The sequence below is a fragment of the Oncorhynchus kisutch genome, unplaced genomic scaffold, assembly GCF_002021735.2.
Source record: "Oncorhynchus kisutch isolate 150728-3 unplaced genomic scaffold, Okis_V2 scaffold2823, whole genome shotgun sequence".
NCBI lineage: Eukaryota > Metazoa > Chordata > Actinopteri > Salmoniformes > Salmonidae > Oncorhynchus > Oncorhynchus kisutch.
Genome location: NW_022264768.1, coordinates 1 through 22167, shown reverse-complemented (window position 1 = coordinate 22167; position 22167 = coordinate 1). Strand labels below are relative to the sequence as shown.

At 44.7% G+C, this 22167-nt stretch overlaps 1 pseudogene; it reads left to right on the top strand.

Moving 5' to 3' along the window:
* Positions 1–571: 571 nt before the first annotated feature.
* On the top strand, positions 572–22141 carry LOC109878607 (collagen alpha-1(XII) chain-like; annotated as a pseudogene).
* The last annotated feature ends 26 nt before the right edge of the window (positions 22142–22167 follow it).

The following is a 22167-nucleotide window of genomic DNA, read 5'->3' as shown; positions in this document are numbered from 1 at the left end:
TCCCTGTCCATCTCCCTTGTCCTTCTCCCCCTGTCCCTGTATCGTCCTTCTTGTCCTGTCCCTCTCTATTCCCTCATTTCTCCCTGTCCTCCCTGTCCCCTGTCCTTCTGTCCCTGTCCTTCATCATCTTTCTCCCTGTCCCTCTCCTCCTCTTTTCTCTCTCTCCTCTCTCTCTCCTTCTCCCTTGTTTTCCGTCCCTCTCCCTGGCCCTTTCCTTCTACCTGTCCCTCTCTCTCTCCCTATCCCTCTCTTCTCCCTGTGCTCTCCTGGCCCTGTCCTTCTCCCTGTCCTCTCTCTCTTACTCCCTCTCCTTATCCTCTCCATCCTCTCCTTGTCCTTCTCTCCTGTCCTTTCTCTCTCCTACTCCCTCTCCTTATCCCTCTCCCTCTCCCTATACTTCTCCTTGTCCTTGTCCCTGTCCCTCTCCTTGTCCTTCTACCTGGTCCATCTCTCTCTCCTACTCCCTCTCCTTATCCCTCTCCCTATCCTTCTCATTGTCCCTGTCCTTATCCTTGTGCCGCTCCTGCTCCTCTCTCTCTCCTTGTCCTGTGTGTGTCGTATCAGATGATTGAAAGGTGATTTGAGACGGACATCTCTAGTGACAGAGCTGACTCCTAAGACAGAGTACTCTTGACTGTCTACGCCATCTACCCTGGCCTCATGGAGACTCTGCCACCATCATTACACAGACACGTGGGTTACAGAGGCACTAACATCAACAATCCCACACACAGACATGCACCCACGCTAACACACGAGCGTGTTCACACATAGTAGCGCACACAGGTAAATATTGTTAAGCATATACTCAAACAAACACGAGCTGAACACACTCACACATACACAGGTATTGTAAATATAGATCCACCTGTATACTTAATCTGCATGCAGACATTCACCCACACTGAAACGTACACATCACATACCTGTGCTCATTTACAACCAGGCATTTTCCATACACACATGCCATTTCAAATGTATTCAACGTTCCAACATATTTCCCTTCCTCTGCCTTAGCCCCTGTGCCTCCTGTCTCAAACTTCCGTGTGATGGAGGAGGGCCTCTTCTCTCTGAGGTTGGCATGGACACCACCTCTAGGGAAGCTCGAGGGATACAAGATATTCATCCCCAGATGTGAGTTGACTCCTGTATTGACATTACACCACATCATTAGTCTGACTTGGGTTCAAGTAATATCTTTCAAGTACTTGTAGTGTTTGTTTTAACCCGTCAAGAGTGCCAGGTGGCAGACGTTTGTACTTTTGCGACTGTTCTATTGGTCCATTGCAGTAGACAAACTTAATCAAGCACAGCTAAGGTATTTTAAATGATTTGAGTATTTGAACCCAGGTCTGGTCCCACTATAGTTATTTCGGTTTAATTGAGGCTTCATATCATACAGGTCTCTTGAGGTTTTACAAACAACTTTGACACCAGAAGTTGAAAAGGGTATACACACAGTGCCTTTGGAAAGCACTCAGACCCCTTGACTTTTTCCACATTTTGTTACGTACAGCCTTATTCTAAAATACGTACATTAAATGTTTAAAAAATCCTCAGCAATATACAATATACAATACCCCATAATGACAAAGCGGAAAACAGGTTTTTAGACATTTTTGAAAATGTATTTTTTTTTAAAAACAGATACCTTATCTACATCATTTTCAGGACCCTTTTCTATGAGACTCGAAATTGAGCTCAGGTGCATCCTGTTCCAATGATCGTCCTTGAGATGTTTCCACAAGATGATTGGAGTCCACCTTTGGTAAATTCAATTGATTGGACATGATTTGGAAGGCACACACCTGTCTAATAAGGTCCCACAGTCAACAGTGCATGTCAAAGCAAATACTAAGCCATGAGGTCGAAGGCATTATCCGTAGAGCTCAGAGACAGGATGTGTCGAGGCACTGATCTGGGGAAGGTTACCAAAAAATGTCTGCAGCATTGAAGGTCCCCAAGAACACAGTGGCCTCCATCATTCTTCAGTGGAAGAAGTTTGGAACCACCAAGACCATTCTTAGAGCAGGCTGCCCTGCCAAACTGAGCAATTGGGGGAGAAGGGCCTGGTCAGGGAGGTGACCAAGAACCCAGTGGTCAACTCTGCCAGAGCTCCAGAGTTCCTCTGTGGAGATGGGAGAACCTTCCAGAAGGACAACCATCTCTGCAACACTCCACCAATCAGGTCTTTATGGTGGAGTGGCCAGACGGAAGCCACTCCTCAGTAAAAGGCACATGACAGCCCGCAAGGAGTTTTTCAAAAGGCACTTAAAGACTCTCAGATCATGAGAAACAAGATTCTTTGTTCTGATGAAACCAATATTGAACTCTTTGGCCTGAATGCAAAGCGTCACGTCTGGTGGAAACATGGCACCATCACTACGGAGAAGCATAGTGGTGGCAGCATCATGCTGTGGGGGTATTTTTCAGAGGCAGGGACTGGGAGACTAGTCAGGGTATCAGGAAAAGATGAACGGAGCAAAGTACCGAGAGATCTTTGATGAAAACCTGCTCCAGAGCACTCAGGACCTCAGACTGGGGCAAACGTTCACCTTCCAACAGGACAACGACCATAAGCACACAGCCACGACAGCGCAGGAGCGGCTTCGGGACAAGTCTCTGAATGTCCAGAGCCTGGACTTGAACCCAATTGAACATCTCTGGAGAGACCTGAAAATAGCTGTGCAGCAACGCTCCTCATCCAACCTGACTGAGCTTGAGAGGATCTGCAGAGAAGAATGGGAGAAACTCCCCAAATACAGGTGTGCCAAGCTTATACTGTCATATCCAAGAAGACTCAATGCTGTAATCGCTGCCAAAGGTGCTTCAACAAAGTACTGAGTAAAGGGTCTCAATACTTATGTAAATGTGATATTTTTTATTTTTTATAAATTAGCAAACATTGTGTGTAGATTGATGAGGGAAAAAAACTATGTAATACATTTTAGAATAAATCTGTAACGTAACAAAATGTGGAAAAAGTCAAGGGGCCTGAATACTTTCCGATGCCTCTGTTTCTCATTGTGACCCCTTCACTTTTCCTCTCCTAGATATCAGGCCTCTGATGACCCCTTCACTTTTCCTCTCCTAGATATCATGCCTCTGATGACTCCTTCACTTTTCCTCTCCTAGATATCAGGCCTCTGATGACCCCTTCACTTTTCCTCTCCTAGATATCATGCCTCTGATGACTCCTTCACTTTTCCTCTCCTAGATATCAGGCCTCTGATGACCCCTTCACTTTTCCTCTACTAGATATCATGCCTCTGATGACTCCTTCACTTTTCCTCTCCTAGATATCATGCCTCTGATGACCCCTTCTCTTTTCCTCTCCTAGATATCAGGCCTCTGATGACCCCTTCTCTTTTCCTCTACTAGATATCAGGCCTCTGATGACCCCTTCACTTTTCCTCTCCTAGATATCATGCCTCTGATGACCCCTTCTCTTTTCCTCTACTAGATATCAGGCCTCTGATGACCCCTTCACTTTTCCTCTACTAGATATCAGGCCTCTGATGACCCCTTCACTTTTCCTCTCCTAGATATCATGAGACATCAGGAGACATATTTTGTCATAATCCCTTTACTTGACATCATGGCTCCCATTCTCTTGTGGTGTTATAACAAATGTAGTACCCGGTACAGAATTGATAAATGTCTTTATTGAAGGTGGTTATCTCTCCTGGTACAGAAGTTCATCACTCCTGGTACAGAATGTAACAGGGATACCTATTTCGTCTTAAACTCTGTAAACCCAGAAATAAAATCCAGCATAATTAGTTGTATGTTTAAGTAGTCTGTCCATGAAAGATGAATTGTGTCCTGACCCCATGCAGCCGACCGGCCAGGACTGACCTATGAGCAGGTGCTGCGCGGCGACACCTCCTCCCATGTGATTGACAGCTTGGAGGAGGATAAGAAGTACACCGTCAGTATCTTTGCTATCTACCCCCAGGGCCCCAGCCAACCTGTCTCGATCGTCGGCAAAACACGTAAGTGACCCTGCTGAATGTGTCGACCAACAGCTAGAATTTTACATTTGAGTCATTTAGCATACGCTATTATCCAGAGAGACTTACAGGAGCTATTAGGGTTAAGTGCCATTCTCAAGGACACAGACAGATTTCTGGGATGCCAGGTTACTGGCCCGACACTGCTAGTCTACCTGCCTAAAACCAATCCTATGCTTTGAAATCAATGAGTGGGAGTTTACAAGTTGTGGAACACTTCTAGAAAATGGTGGAGAATCAGGATACTTCCATTGCCTTTGAAAGTGATCTTGACAATACAATCTAAGTAAATTGGTTATGAAATATACATTTCAATAGAAGCTTAACGCCCTATTTCACACCTTTCTGACTGTAATAAGTTGTTTTTCTATGATTGTCCACTAAGTGGCAGTGTAGCTTCTCCCAACATGTTGATCCGATTTCCAGGCTGTGGTCATGTTTTTTACCATCTGTGGGTGATGCAGTTTGTCTGTTCTCCATCAAATTGCATTGGTAAAATGTATGTAAATATTAAAGAAAAGGTATTCATTAGTGTTCCTCCCCTAACTGAGACTGTGTGTGTGTGTGTGTGTGTGTGGTGTGTGTGTGTGTGTGTGTGTGTGTGTGTGTGTGTGTGGTGTGTGTGTGTGTGTGTGTGTGTGTGTCTATATCTATTCTGCAGTGAAACTGGTGCCAGTGCAGCAGCTCCTGGTCCAAAACGCCACCACAGACACCGTCCAGGCCCGCTGGGGCTCAGTGAAGGGGGCCACGGGGTATCGCCTCACCTGGTCCTCCTCAGGTACTGGGACCCTATTAGCAGTGTCTGTGTGCTTAGGGTTGTTGTCTTGTAGGAAGGTGAACCTTCGCACCAGTCTGAGATTCTGAGCACTCTGGAGCAGGTTTTCATCAAGGATCTCTCTGCACTTTGCTCTGTTCATCTTTGCCTCGATCCTGACTATTCTCCCATTCCCTGCCGTTGAAAAACATCCCCACAGCATGATGTTGCCACCACCATGCTTCACCGTAGGAATGGTGCCAGGTTTCATCCAGACATGATGCTTGGCATTCAGGCCAAAGAGTTCAATCTTGGTTTCATCAGACCAGAGAATCTTATTTCTCATGGTCTGAGAGTCTTTAGGTCCCTTTTGGCAAACTACAAACGGGGTTTCATGTGCCTTTTACTGAGGAGTGGCTACCATCTGGCCACTCTACCATAAAGTCCTGATTGGTGGAGTGCTGCAGATATGATTGTCCTTCTGGAAGGTTCTGTCATCTCTAGAGCTCTGTCAGAGTTGACCATCGGGTTCTTGGTCACCTCCCTGGCCAAGGCCATTCCCTCCCAATTTCTCAGTTTGCATGGCGGCCAGTTCTAGGAAGAGTCTTGGTGGTTCCAAACTTCTTCCATTTAAGAATTATGGCGGGCACTGTGGTCTTGGGGACCTTCAATGCAGCAGAAAAATGTTGTTACCCTTCCCCAGATCTGTGCCTTGACACAATCCTGTCTCGGAGCTCTACAGACAATTCATTCGACCTCATGGCTTGGTGTTGCTCTGATATGCACTGTTAACTGAGGGACCTTTTATAGACAGTTGTGTGCCTTTCCAAATCATGTCCAATCAATTGAATTTACCCCGGGTGTACTCCAATTAAGTTGTAGAAACATCTCAAGGACGATCAATGGAAACAGGATGCACCTGAGCTCAACTTCGAGTCTCATTGCAAAGGGTCTGAATACTTATGTAAATAAGGTATTTCTGTTTTATACTTTTAATACATTTGCAAAAATTTCAACTACACTTTTTTCACTGTCGTTATGGGGTATTGTGTGTAGATTGCTGAGGAATTTTTGTCATTTAATGCATTTTAGAATAAGGCTGTAACGTAACAACATTTAGAAAAATTCTCGTGGTCTGAATACTTTACGAAGGCACGATCACAGATAACCAACCCCCCTCCCCTCCTTTACCTCCAGATGGCCATAGAGAGAACGTGAACCTGGGGGAGACCTTTAACTTCTACATGATCCAGGGCCTCCACCCAGGCACTGAGTACGCCATCACCATCAACCCCATCTTTGTGGACATCGAGGGCCCTGTCATCTCTACCCCAGCCAAGACACGTGAGTTACCATGGGAACTGGGACTATGTACAGGATGAGTCAACTTCTGAACATTATGGTTGCGTCCTATATGACACCCATAATACAGTTCTTTCTACCAGAGCCCTGTGCCAGAGCAGTGTGCCGGCTGAGGCCATCTCCCTTCATCATGCAGCTGTACAATGACTAACATTCTATCCATAATGACAAATTCTCTCTCTTCCGTCTCCCTGTGCCAGTGGAGAGCAGTGCAGTCCAGACTCTGAAGGCATCGGCAGTGAGCACCAACAGTGCCATGGTCTCCTGGAACTCTGTCCCTGGGGCCACCGGCTATAGACTAGCCTGGGGGCCCACTCCAGGTGACCTCTCACCTCTACACAATGCACTCGCACAATAGAAACCAAAGCCCTGCCCAAAAACAACCCCCCTACCCCCTAGACACTTGTGAAGATCTGAGGGGATTTGATTTGATAGGCTAGGTGGAATGTTTTAACATATTGCTTATCCCTGTCCAATCCTCTCAGATCTCCAGAAGTGTGTATGGAGCTAGGGGCTAGAGGTTCTTTCTTGACAGGGCCTCTATCTCTCTCTTTCTCTCTCCACCCCCCCCCCCCCCCCCTCCCTCTCTTTCTATCGTACTCTGTCATCCTGTCCTCCCTTTGGGCATCTCTTCCTCTTGTAATTCTTTCTCTCTCCTCTTTCTCTCTCCTCTTTCTCTCTCTCTCCTCCCTCTCTCCTTTCTCTCTCCTCTTTCTCTCTCTCTCCTTTCTCTCCCCTCTTCTCTCTCTCTCTCCTTTCTCTCCCCTCTTTCTCTCTCTCTCCTTTCTCTCCCCTCTTCTCTCTCTCTCCTTTTCTCTCTCATGCGTGATGTATCTCTGACGATGTTCAGAGTCTCCCCAACTCTGTGTACCTACCTACCATCCCTCTGTCTCACCGTGTCTATCAAAACCAGCATCACTAGGACATGATTGGAGGAAGATTCTGCAGCGGGCTTATGGATAAAAAGGTGGGGGGTGTATTTGATGTCACCCTTCTGAGCGTCCCTGTGGGGACACGACACGGATCCTTTGAAATGCCAGGACTGGGCTCCCCACCATGTCACTCGGTAGTACCAGCGTCATTTCCATGTGACAAGCTGGCATCATGGCCACCCCCTCAGAAAACAGGAAAATAAAAGGAGAGATGGAGGGATACGGGGGTTGTTTTAATGAGGGGACGGGCTTCTGATGATGTTCATATGGGGATGACAGGAAAGGGGGGAATGTGTGAATAAAGGTGTGTGTGTGAGAAAAGGGATTGATCAAGCCAGATGAAAAGATGGAGGGAGAGTAGGGTGCCTTGTCCTTTCATGTGGAGATGATGATGGGAGTTATTTTGGGGTTTAGGTTGGTTTTTGTTCACGTATCCTCTTCTCATTGCCCTCACGACTGGTTGACTTTTTTTTAAAACTCGTGATGCTTTTAATATCAACAGAGCTACGCTTGGAAACGAAAGGTATCATCAAACAATCCCAATGTCTGTAGAATTACTTGCTTTCGATGATTTGATTTGCATGTAATGAGCTGTAAAGCAATATGAAAGGGACAAATTGAATGGAATGTCGTTAAGTTGAGTATTCATTAAGGGATTCATTAAGTTGAATACGAAGAGAGACCTAATGGCTAATTAACTCATTTAATTTAAGCTACATAGTGAGCAATTTTGCAAATCATCAGACACAACTGCGGCAGGGTAGCCAGTGGTTAGAGCGTTGGACTAGTAACCGGAAGGTTGCAAGTTCAAATTCCGAGCTGACAAGGTACAAATCTGTCGTTCTGCCCCTGAACAGGCAGTTAACCCACTGTTCCTAGGCCGTCATTGAAAATAAGAATTTGTTCTTAACTGACTTGCCTGGTTAAATAAAGGTAAAATAAACTCAAGTGAACACTCCATTGGTCCAAAGGAGTTGGCCTCCAATAGCAGGTGATTGGCATTATGGGCAAAACACTAAACTGACCTTAGATCAGGGCTTAGGCCCTAATCCTCCCCCTACTCCATTGTTATGTGTGTGTTATTCTTCCAGAGTTTGTGGGTCGGGACCGTCCTAGGCAACTGGCTCTGAACGGCTCCACCACAGAGCACCTTCTGAAGAACGTGGTCCATGACACAGAGTATGTCCTGTCCCTTTACGTCCTGTTTGGTTCGCTGGTGGGTCCCGGCGTCTCAGCTACCTTCCGCACCTGTGAGTCCAACGTGTCCTCTTTCCTAGTGAAGTGTATTTTCATCACTACCCTGACGACTTCCCCTTTATCTGGCACTCGGTCGTATCACCCATCATGCAGTATTGTTTTGTGTTTTCATGTTCAGACGCCACTCCTGTTTTTGTATTCTCTCTATGTTCATTCTGATTAAACTCACCGACTGCACCTGCTTCCTGACTCCCTGCGTCTTCGTCATGTTGCCTTGTATCCCCTCTTCTCTCTCCACTAGCCCCTTTGGGATATGTGTCTAACTTCCACGTGACTTCCTACACCAGTTCCTCCATCGACGTGGAGTGGAGTCCTGTCGCGGGGTCCACCGAGTACAAACTCACCTGGAACATCGGTACCGTAGTGGGCTTCTTGATCCAAATCCTAAATATAACCTTATCTCAATTTCAAAGATGAATGTTGTGTGTGTGTGTGTGTGTGTGTGTGTGTGTGTGTGTGTGTGTGTGTGTGTGTGTGTGTGTGTGTGTGTGTGTGTGTGTGTGTGTGTGTGTGTGTGTGTGTGTGTGTGTAAATGTTTGTGTGTATGTTTGTGTGTGTAAATGTTTGTGTGTGCCTGAGTCTTTTAATTGGCTGTGTTACACAGATGGCAACACTCCCCAGTCCCAGTATTTGGACCGCAGCGTTCTGTTCTACCGCACTGAGGGCCTCAACCCAGAGACAGTCTACATAGTCAGCATCCACGCTGTCTACGGCAACACAGAGGGTCCAGAAATCTCCCTCTCACAGCTCACAGGTACCTGGAGAGAGAGTATGGGGTAAATCCAAACTTGTGCATGATTTTTTTCCCCACAGTGGTGATGGTGGGTATTGGACATTTTCACTTATTCATACATTAATGTCATTGGGAGACTGGGTGAATTTTCGACTCAAGTGGTTGCTAGGATTTGCCCCTATGACGTCAGTGGAGTCTGCAGTCACAGCAATGTGCTTGGTAGGTGCTGTATACAAACAACTCATTTAAGATACTGGGAATCCAAACGCATATTCAAGGAAACACATGTAAACAGTGGTTGACGTTGCTGTGGGTAATATAATCACACTTTGTGCATGGGAAGTGGTTGACGTTGCTGTGGGTAATGTAATCACACTTTGTGCATGGAAACACATGTAAACAGTGGTTGATGTTGCTGTGGGTAATGTAATCACACTTTGTGCATGGGAAGTGGTTAACGTTGCTGTGGGTAATGTAATCACACTTTGTGCATGGGAACACATGTAAACAGTGGTTGACGTTGCTGTGGGTAATGTAATCACACTTTGTGCATGGGAACACATGTAAACAGTGGTTGACGTTGCTGTGGGTAATGTAATCACACTTTGTGCATGGGAACACATGTAAACAGTGGTTGACGTTGCTGTGGGTAATGTAATCACACTTTGTGCATGGGAACACATGTAAACAGTGGTTGACGTTGCTGTGGGTAATGTAATCACACTTTGTGCATGGGAACACATGTAAACAGTGGTTGACGTTGCTGTGGGTAATGTAATCACACTTTGTGCATGGGAACACATGTAAACAGTGGTTGACGTTGCTGTGGGTAATGTAATCACACTTGTGCATGGGAAGTGGTTAACGTTGCTGTGGGTAATGTAATCACACTTGTGCATGGGAAGCCCTCACAGTCCTCTGCTGTATTTCCACCACTATTGTCATTCTAAGATGTGTGATTGAACGAGACAGACCACTGTTATTTCAATCGAGTAAAGACGTCATTGAAAAGTGATGATCCATTCAGACCAGCCTTACTGTAAATACATTAAACGGAAAATATGGAGTGTAACACTGAGTCACTGGCCATTTACATAAACCCACAGCCCTGTGGATGAAGTCCTGATATTGTAATTAAGTAGGGAGATGTGGAACGTTACACCCCTTGTACCCTTGTAGACTGGTGGTGTCCTTGTTTGATTGACGGGTTATATACTTTGAGCTTCCTATTTTAACCGAGTTTCCCTTTGTTGACACTTGAGGCTTGTGTTTTAACCACTGCTGTGTGTGTGTGTGTGTGTGTGTGTGTGTGTGTGCGTCACTGCTGCCTGACATGGTTGTTATCATATAATAATTCTATCTGAGTTTGTTTCTACTGTTAGAAACTCTGAACAGAAAGTACTTCATTTACATGCCTAAAGGGGCAGCAGGGTAGCCTAGTGGTTAGAGCGTTGGACTAGTAACCGAAAGGTTGCAAGTTCGAATCCCCGAGCTGACATGGTACAAATCTGTCATTCTGCCCCTGAACAGGAAGTTAACCCACTGTTCCCAGGCCATCATTGAAAATAAGAATGTGTTCTTAACTGACTTGCCTAGTTAAATAAAGGTTAAATAAAGGTTAAATGTAAAAGAATGTAAAAAAAAAACATTGAAGAAGTCCATCCAGGCTGTTGTGTTGTTGAATGAGGAACATTGTCACAACATTTATAAAGATAATTGATTGTATATGTATTCAAGGTATGCTCAAAGCGGTCAACATTGAAAGGCAGAAACTCGCCTCATTCACCACCGATGTGTAGCATCCATGTTGCGGCAGCCATTTTGTGGCAGAAAGCTCACCACACATGTATTGTTTATCTTAAATGAACCTACATCTATTGTTGATGTGGTTCCGTCAGCGTCGGTGACAGAGTCAGAGCTGATCCAGGCGGTCAAGGAGGTGAAGGTGGTGGATGTCGGAGTCAACTCCTTCATACTGACCTGGAGGAGAACACCTGGGGTCACTGGCTACAAGATCTCCTGGAGCCCCTTCCATGGTGAGGAACACACACATGCATGTATGGACACACACACGTTGACACACAAACACACACCACCAAAGCCCCATATACTACCCACCACTGCGACCTGTATGCTCTCGTTGGCTGGCCCTCATATTCGTTCCCAAACCCACTGGCTCCAGGTCTATAAGTCTTAGCAAGGTAAAGCCCCACCTTATCTCACCTCACTGGTCACCTTAGCAGCACCCACCCGTAGCAAATAAAAATGTAGGCTCTATCTCAATTCGTCTTTCATGCTTCCTTGCATCCCCTCACATTCCCTCTTATATTAGAGGACATGGTCCCTCCCCACAGACCTAAGTTCTTCAAGGTGAGGAGAGAGGCTGTGAGGCATAAAGGAAAGATCGTTGTGAAATAGCTGTAGGCTATCCTGCTGTCCTGACCTATATATATATATCCCATGCATGTTGACCTCTCTACCTCTAGGTGGCGATGAGAAGTCCCAGCTAGTCTCTTCCTCCACGACCTCCTTCACGATCCCTAAGTTACAGGAGAGCTCGGCCTATAAGATCCAGGTGGCATCTATGGTGGGGGGCCGAGAAGGGAGCCCGTTCCTGGTCACTGCACGCACCTGTGAGTACTGAACTATGGCGACACCTCTCAGATATTCCTCTGGATAAGAGTGACTGCTAAATGACTCAAATGTAGACCTGTCACACGTCTCTACTCACCTAGCACCACCACCTAGCACCACCACCTAGCACCACCACCTAGCACCACCACCTAGCACCACCACCTAGCACCACCATCTAGCACCACCACCTAGCACCACCACCTAGCCCAAAAAGTAGCCGTAAGGTATCTTAAAGTTATTCCGTGTGGTTGAGGGGATCAGTTTGAGCAAGGCCAGGCGCAGAACCGATAATCTTGATCAGATAATGAGTAGTTATTTGGGATGCAAGGTGATTTGTAGATCAGTGAGTCTGCACAGTCTTTCTCAAACACTTAAATGAGGTGTTGATTGTGTTCCAGTGGACCTGCCTAAAGTGAACGGCTTCGCAGCGCTGAACACCACAGACAGCAGTACTTCCCTCAACTGGATCAGAGTTGCCGGGGCTTCTGGGTACCTGCTCTCCTGGAGGCACATCTCAGGTCAGAGGTCAAAGCACAGCCAATCACATCAGGCTGTGACACCAGCACAGCCAATCACATCAGGCTGTGACACCAGCACAGCCAATCACATCAGGCTGTGACACCAGCACAGATGATCATGGCAGGCTGTGACACCAGCACAGCCAATCACATCAGGCTGTGACACCAGCACAGCCAATCACATCAGGCTGTGACACCAGCACAGATGATCACATCAGGCTATGACCTCATTCAAAATGCTTAGTAATACTTTCTTCCTCAATCAATCTAATAGTACAGCACATTACTTACAGAGGATGCAATTCAAAATGCTTAAACAAACACAGTTATAAAAGGAGAGAAAATGAAAAACACTGGTTTCAAAATGTGGCAAATAAAAATAGTAAAGCAATTCTTTTAAAAACTGTGGACATAAGAGACTAACGCATTTGAATAAATTAAAATACGTCAAATAGATAGGGTGCTTTTATACTAAGTAAAAGCACGGCAAGGTGTTTCTTAAGATCTTTCTTAAAAATGCCTTCAGTTTCTGAGGCCCTCCCATTTCCCATTGTTGAAGTAGTCACTGACTAGACATGACTGGGTAGGTGAACCCAAGGGCTCCACCACATGGCTGTCAGCTGCCAGTCATACAATTGGAATGGGGCCTATGTTAGTGACATCAGTCAGTGTTAATGACTTTGTGTTGAGCATGGCAGTGGGGGTGGGGGGTATATTTAGACAGCGCCCCTCTCTCTTATCCAAGTCATTTCCTTCAATAAACTGCCTAAAGTATAAATGTAATGTCGGGGTTTGTCTTTCATTTTCCGATCACTTTTTGGTCATCTCGGCACCCAGAACCAAATTGTTCGGTCTGTCACACGAGAAGACTACTTCCTGGAGATTTGATCAACTATTCTAGGTTTCATCTTCCCCAGTTTTTAAGTGTGAAGTGTTTGGAGGCCATAGTTAATAGAAATCATTATGTAGGCACAATAAATAGGGGTGAATTAGGGGTGAATTCAAGATGTAAATGGTGATTTTGTCCTGTAAATTGTCAATTGTTCCAAACTGTTATTGTGATGGGGAAACCTGAGTTACCCTTGGAATTGGGCTGGGTTATGTGTTTTTACAGTGATGACAATTCTTTTGTGTTTGTCACTTTTTACAACCTCTTTGACCAACCAGAGGACAATTGGTTCACAATGACTTACCTGGATAAAGTTGAAGTATATTTTATTATTTTTTTACCACATATGGGTATACTTTTTCTCTTCAGAGTTGGACACCAAAAAGGAGAAGCTTGGCCCTTCTGCCACCATGTTTAAGCTGAGTGATCTGCTGTATGGCAGGACCTACATCTTCACCATCAGACCTCTGTATGGAGAGGTGGAGGGACCCATCACCTCTATCAACCACAGGATAGGTAAAGCTTAACACCTCTTCACGTTATGGCTCCAGCTCACTGGCACAATAAACAACGTGCTCACTCAAAAGTTCAAAAACGACAACAACAAAAACAATTGTTGAGTGCTGTTATCCTAAGCTGTAAGAAATGCAACGGTTTGAGAGCTGTCCATTACATGTTTATACACTTCACAGGAAGCCGTCTATCATACAGGAAACCCAATGCTGGTTCATGTACTTACTAGGTCATGACATAAGTTGTTACTAAGTAATTACTATGGTGTACAGTAGGTGTAGGACAGGCTAGCGGTTAGAGTGTTTGGCCAGTAACCCGAAAGGTTGCCGGTTCGAATAATTGAGCTGACAAGAGGAGAAATCCATCTGTGCCCTTGAGCAAGGCACTTAACCGGCTCCAGGGGCGCCGTACTAATATGGCTGACCCTGTAGACCAACACAATACACTGCACCTATCCATGTATGTGACTTTAAAAATGTCATAAATCATAATGTATACAGTATATCATGTGAAATGTGTCCAAGCACAACACTACTGCATATGAATCTGAAATTTCCTTTCAGTGGCCAAGGACCGTCCTCTGGTGCCTGTCCAGTCTTTACCTGCCACGCCTTCCCCTCTCCTCCCTCACACCCTCACCGCCTCCCACCCCAATGCAGCCAAAGCCACCAAAGCCCACACCCGCTCCACCGTCACCAAAGCCCCCTCCAAAACCACCGCCGGCACCGCCAAGAAACCCCCAAGCACCACCATTGTCAAAACAGCTGCAGCCACCACCAGCGTCGGCCATCTTACCACCAATACCAGAAACGTATTGGTTTTGGATACAGAGACAACTGTTGGACCAGGGCCAGGTAACAGAAGTATTTATAGTACCTATATAGATGAATAGCTGTTAGGCATTACAATCAGAGCAAACTGACAGCCCCTCAGAATAACAGCACTTACCTCCATTAGAGACTGCTTTTTAAGATTGAAGAATAACAGCCCTTACCTCCATTAGACTGCTTCTTAAGACCCTCAGAATAACAGCACTTACCTCCATTAGAGACTGCTTCTTAAGACTGAAGAATAACAGCACTTACCTCCATTACATACGGCTTCTTAAGACTGAAGAATAACAGCACTTACCTCCATTAGAGACTGCTTTTTAAGATTGAAGAATAACAGCCCTTACCTCCATTAGACTGCTTTTTAAGACCCTCAGAATAACAGCACTTACCTCCATTAGAGACTGCTTCTTAAGACTGAAGAATAACCGCACTTACCTCCATTACCGACTGCTTCTTAAGACTGAAGAATAACAGCACTTACCTCCATTAGAGACTGCTTCTTAAGACTGAAGATGTTCCTTTAGCAATGTTCTGTCTGATGATAATAATGTCTGCTAACAACCAATATCACTGTCACCATGACCTGTGTGTGTGTGCGCACCTGCACGCTCGTTCCTGTGTGTGCATGCGTGCCTCCATGTGCGTGTGTGTGTGTTGCAGTGTGTGGCAGGGTGAAGGCAGACATAGTGTTCCTGGTGGATGAGTCATGGAGCATCGGATCCAATAACTTTGCCAAGCTCAAGGACTTCCTGTTCCGGGTTGTCACCTATTTCCCTGTGATTGGTCCTCAGGGCACACAGGTCAGAGGTCACACACCTTCAATATGTCAAAAGCTTTACTGTTCATTTTAGGATTAACAGGCATGATGTACAGTATGTTAACACATCACACACAATAGACTTAAAAACCATAGCAATGTAAGGGTGAAGTGTACCTGGTTGACTGTACCTGAAGTGTCCCTGGTTGACTGTACCTGAAGTGTCCCTGGTTGACTGTACCTGAAGTGTACCTGGTTGACTGTACCTGGTTGACTGTACCTGAAGTGTCCCTGGTTGACTGTACCTGAAGTGTACCTGGTTGACTGTACCTGGTTGACTGTACCTGAAGTGTACCTGGTTGACTGTTCCTGAACTGTACCTGGTTGACTGTTCCTGAAGTGTACCTGGTTGACTGTACCTGAAGTGTCCCTGGTTGACTGTACCTGAAGTGTCCCTGGTTGACTGTTCCTGAAGTGTACCTGGTTGACTGTACCTGAAGTGTACCTGGTTGACTGTACCTGGTCGACTGTACCTAAAGTGTACCAAGTGTACCTGGTTGTCTGTACCTGAAGTGTACCTGGTTGACTGTACCTGGTTGACTGTACCTGAAGTGTACCTGGTTGACTGTACCTGAAGTGTACCTGGTTGACTGTTCCTAAAGTGTACCTGGTTGACTGTACCTGAAGTGTACCTGGTTGACTGTACCTGAAGTGTACCTGGTTGACTGTACCTGAAGTGTACCTGGTTGACTGTTCCTAAAGTGTACCTAGTTGACTGTACCTGGTTGACTGTACCTGAAGTGTACCTGGTTGACTGTACCTGAGGTGTACCTGGTTGACTGTACCTGGAGTGTACCTGGTAGACTGTTCCTAAAGTGTACTTGGTTGACTGTACCTGAAGTGTACCTGGTTGACTGTACCTGAAGTGTACCTGGTTGACTGTACCTGAAGTGTACCTGGTTAACTGTTCCTAAAGTGTACCTGGTTGACTGTTCCAGAAGTGTACCTGGTCGACTGTACCTGAAGTGTACCTGGTTGACTGTACCTGAAGTGTACCTGGTTGACTGTACCTGAAGTGTACCTGGTTGACTGTTCCAGAAGTGTACCTGGTTGACTGTACCTGAAGTGTACCTGGTTGACTGTACCTGAAGTGTACCTGGTTGACTGTACCTGAAGTGTACTTGGTTGACTGTACCTGAAGTGTACCTGGTTGACTGTACCTGAAGTGTACCTGGTTGACTGTACCTGAAGTGTTCCTGGTTGACTGTACCTGAAGTGTACCTGGTTGACTGTTCCTAAAGTGTACCTGGTTGACTGTTCCAGAAGTGTACCTGGTCGACTGTACCTGAAGTGTACCTGGTTGACTGTACCTGAAGTGTACCTGGTCGACTGTACCTGAAGTGTACCTGGTTGACTGTACCTGAAGTGTACCTGGTTGACTGTACCTGAAGTGTACTTGGTTGACTGTACCTGAACTGTACCTGGTTGACTGTACCTGAAGTGTACTTGGTTGACTGTACCTGAACTGTACCTGGTTGACTGTACCTGAAGTGTACTTGGTTGACTGTACCTGAACTGTACCTGGTTGACTGTACCTGAAGTGTACCTGGTTGACTGTACCTGAAGTGTACCTGGTTGACTGTACCTGAAGTGTACCTGGTTGACTGTTCCTAAAGTGTACCTGGTTGACTGTTCCAGAAGTGTACCTGGTCGACTGTACCTGAAGTGTACCTGGTCGACTGTACCTAAAGTGTACCTGGTCGACTGTTCCTGAAGTGTACCTGGTTGACTGTACCTAAAGTGTACCTGGTTGACTGTACCTGAGGTGTACCTGGTTAACTATACCTGAAGTGTACCTGGTTGACTGTACCGGAAGTGTATGGACTGTGTATACTTCTGAGCTCCATCATAGAGAGTCTGGTTTCTTCCTAACTAGTTGGTCCTGGTCACCCTCACCTTGGCTTGTTCTTTTAGGGGTTAAGGTCCTGGTCACCCTCACCTTGGCTTGTTCTTTTAGGGGTTAAGGTCAAGGTCACCCTCACCTTGGCTTGTTCTTTTAGGGATTAAGGTCCTGCTCACCCTCACCTTGGCTTATTCTTTTAGGGGTTAAGGTCCTGGTCACCCTCACCTTGGCTTGTTCTTTTAGGGGTCTAAGGTCTGAATTGTTGTTGCAAACTTTGTGACAACGTTTAGATTCAATATGTTAAAATCTGAAACCTAAAAGCACAGGACATTTGCAATCATCTTCCTTTTTCAGTTCGCCCAAAGTATGTACCCTAATGTATCTGTGGAAACAGCATTCTGTTATTGCCTCTTGCTGTATTTCATTAAAACTTTATTTTCTCTATAGGCAATATGAAGGGGAATGATACATGTTATGATAAGATTACCTTGTTATTGAATGTACAGTACCAATCAAAAGTTTGGACACACCTACTCATTCAAGGGTTTTTCTTTATTTTTTACTATTTTCTACATGATGTAATAATAGTGAAGACATCAAAACTATGAAATAACACATATGGAATCATGTTGTAACCAACCAAGTGTTAAACAAAATATATTTCATATTTGAGATTCTTCAAAGTAGTAACGTTTTGCCTTGATGACAGCTTTGCACATTCTTGGCATTCTCTCAACCAGCTTCATGAGGTAGTCACCTGTAATGCATTTCAATTAACAAGTGTGCCTTGTTAAAAGTACATTTGTGGAATTTCTTTCCTTCTTAGAGTGTTTGAGCCAATCAGTTGTGTTGTGACAAGGTAGGGGTAGTATACAGAAGACAGCCCTATTTGGCAAAAAAGACCAAGTCCATATTATGGCAAGAACAGCTCAAATAAGCAAAGAGAAATGATTACTTTAAATAAGCAAAGAGATATGATCATTACTTTAAGACATAAAGGTCAGTCAATACGGAAAATTTCAAGAATTTTGAAAGTTTCTTCAAGTGCATTCGCAAAAACCATCAAACATTATGATGAAACTGGCTCTCATGAGGACCGCCACAGGAAAGGAATACCCAGAGTTACCTCTGCTGCAGAGGATAAATTAATTAGAGTTAACTGGATCTCAGATTGCAGCCCAAATAAATGCTTCACTGAGTTTAAGTAACAGGCACATCTCAACATCAACTGTTCACAGGAGACTGTGTGAATCAGGCCTTCATGGTTGAATTGCTGCAAAGAAACCACTACTAAAGGACACCAAAAATAAGAAGAGACTTGCTTGGGCCTAGAAACACAAGCATTGGACATTAGACTGGTGGAAATCTGTCCTTTGGTCTGATGAGTCCAAATTTGAGATTTTGGTTTCCAACCACCATGTCTTTGTGAGATGCAGAGTAGGTGAACGGATGTGTGATTCCCACCGTGAAGCATGGAGGTGGAGGTGTGATGGTGCTATGCTGTTGACACTGTCAGTGGTTTATTTAGAATTGAAGGCAAACTTAACCAGCATGGCTACCACAGCATTCTGCAGCCATACGCCATCCCATCTGGTTTGCGCTTCGTCGGACTATCATTTGTTTTTTAACAGGAAAATGACCCAAAACACACCTCCAGGCTGTGTAGGGGCTATTTGACCAAGAAGGAGAGTGATGGAGTGCTGCATCAGATGACTTGGCCTCCACAATCACCCAACCTCAACCCAGTGGAGATGGTTTGGGATGAGTTGGACTTCAGAGTGAAGGAAAAGCAGCCAACAAGTGCTCACTCCTTCAAGACTGTTGTAAAAGCATTCCTTGTGAAGCTGGTTGAGAAATTGCCAAGAGTGTGCAAAGCTGTCATTAAGGCAAAGGGTGGCTGCTTCGAAAAATCTCAAATATAAAATATATTTTGATTTGTTTAACACTTTTTTGGTTACTACATGATTCCATGTGTGTTATTTCATAGTTTTGATGTCTTCACTATTATTCTACAATGTAAAAAAGAGTTAAAAAATGTAAATAAAAAGAACCTTGAATGGGAAGGTGTGTCCAAACATTGACTGGTGCTGTAGGTAATTGCCACTGACTGTCCCATCTCTCCCCTCAGATAGCAGTTGTGCACTACAGTGATGAACCAAGGATAGAGTTCAAACTGAATGATTACAAGAACAGGAACTCTGTCCTAAAGGCTCTGAGAGGAGTACACTATGGAGGAGGCAACACCAAAACAGGTACACACACACACACACACACACGGACACATACACACACACACGTACACACATACACACATACACACATGGACACATACACACACACGTACACACATACAGACATTCTGTCTGCGTAGAAATGTTAGATGTCTATAAGCTTTGAAAGTGGAGACCTCACAAACATCCAAAAGTAAACTTGCCTTGCCTTTTGGAGACAGCTTTGTATTTGCATAACTAATTAACTGTTAAATAGTGAACTGTTTCCCCCAGGGCTGGATTACCTAATAGGCACACAGGGCATGTATCCCTGGAGGTCGGGTGCCCCTCAGATAACATATGATAGCAAAATGTGTAGAATTGCAGGAAATGAGCTTTAAACTGCTAAATGTTCTCTCAACCTCATGGCAAAAAGTGAACAATAGCATGAGATGAGCTATAAAACAGTCATTTTTCTCTCTGACCCATGGCAAAAAGTGAACAATAGCATGAGATGAGCTATAAAACAGTCATTTTTCTCTCTGACCCATGGCAAAAAGTGAACAATAGCATGAGATGAGCTATAAAACAGTCATTTTTCTCTCTGACCCATGGCAAAAAGTGTATAAATTTCTTTAAAACTCCAGCATGTTCTCATAGCTTTATGGAGGTTGGTGCCCCGGGGGCCCAAATGCGGTAATCCGGTGCTGGTTTCGCCCCACAGTTAGCCAAGGTATTTAGCTAGCCAGCTGATGTTGTGTACAGCTGGATAGCAACTGTTTTTACCCTCTTTTGCTAGCTACCGTAGCCCTGTCTGTCAAATGCCCGTCTCCAAAAATGACAAGCTGTCTCCAGTTGTTTGCATTTTGAAATTGTGACACACCTTCCATGCCTATTCACTTTCAATACACATTGATTCTCTATATTGTACCTGCGTAAGTGCCTGTGACCAAGTCTGTCTGTGTGTCAGTGGCGGTCGGTGCCTTTTAAGATGAGGGAGGATGATCATTTAGGGGTGGCAGGGTAGCCTAGTGGTTAGAGCGTTGGACTAGTAACCGGAAGGTTGCAAGTTCAAACCCCCGAGCTGACAAGGTACAAATATGTCGTTCTGCCCCTGAACAGGCAGTTAACCCAATGTTCCTAGGCCATCATTGAAAATAAGAATTTGTTCTTAACTGACTTTTAAAGGTAAAATAAAAAAATATATATATATTTTTTACGAACATGGCCTTATTTCTATTACAGCATGTTGGATGACTGTCATTCATATTCCATTCACCCAGCTCAATGTAACATTGATAGGTTTAGGCTACTACATGATAGTCAAATTTTCCCTGTACCCATCATGAGGCTGCTACAACCTAGCCTATGAATGAAAGTTTACAATGTAGGTGCACACAGGTCGAGAGAAAGATTTGAGGTGACAGACAGTGACACATTCAATACTGCCTTGCACACTCTTGCCTGCATCTAGCTGATCTACGGTATAATCATTAGTCCAACAGTTGCAAAATAGAGTTTCTATTGGACAAATTCAGTTATGTTTATCCCCTTTTTGTTTCATTTGCTTTTGTTTAAGAAATGTTTAACAGAATCCGCACAATGAATACACCCCTGATCACACGCAAACACAGTTCTCTTTCATAGCAGCCACATACAAACTGCTCGTTGTACATATAATTCCTTCTCACATCTATCTACGTGCTCTCTTCCTCTTACCTTTTCCCTTCACTTGTGGACTATCTGTGACCAGGTGAAAAAACATTTCCAAGTCATACAGACTATATCATTGCCACGTCATAGTCAACAAAGCTACTAGAACTAATGTGTCAGTAAACATGCTACAATCATACAGTACAGTGTACAGTCAGCAGCAAGCAGTTTAGGAGTTGCACTGGGGGGCCCTGGTGGCAGTACATTTATAAAACCAAAAGCTTAACTTGACTTGGAAGAGTTCCAGTGCTGGATAGCGATAGTCAGCTACCTCCCCATCCCTTCCTCTCTGTTTGAGCCGGGTGTTTGACTAGCTTGTTGCATTCAATGCTATCTAAGTGAAAGTGAACAAATATATACTATGAAATATAGCTAGCTCTCTCTCGCTCACTCTCTCTTGCTCTCTCACTTCTCCTTAATTTTGGATTAATTTGTTCAAAACTGTTCAGCTATTGTCTGTCTCTCTCTTTGAGTCAACTACTCATCATATTTTATGCACTGCACTGCAGTGCTAGCTAGCTCTAGCTTATGCTTTCAGTACTAGATTCATTCTCTGAGTCTTTGATTGGGTGGACAACATGTCAGTTCAGCTGCAAGAGCTCTGATAGGTTGGAGGACATTCTCGCAGAATAAGTTGTCATAATTCCTGTGTAAATCTATGGAAGGGGGTGAGAAGCATGAACCTCCTAGGTTTTGTATTGAAGTCAATGTACGCAGAGGAGGACAGAAGCTAGCTGTCTTCCGGCTACACCGTGGTGCTACCCTACAGAGTGCTGTTGAGGCTACTGTAGATCTTCATTGCAAAACAGTGTGTTTTAATAAATTATTTGGTGACTATATATTTAGTATAGTTTTATCTAAAAATGATAACTTTTTAAATGTTTCACTATAAAAAAAAAAAAAGACATTTTGTAGGGTTGGTCCTCTCTTTCTTCCTGTGAGAAGCCTCCACTGGTGTGTGTGTACATATTGATAGTGATATTGCCAGTGAATGTATTGTTGTTCCATAGGGAAGGGTATGAGCTACGTTCTGAAGGAGCTGTTCCAAGAATCTCTGGGGATGAGGCAGGAGGTGCCTCATGTCTTGGTGTTGCTGACAGATGGCCGGGCCGTGGACGATGTGGAGCACCCTCCAGGATCGCACAG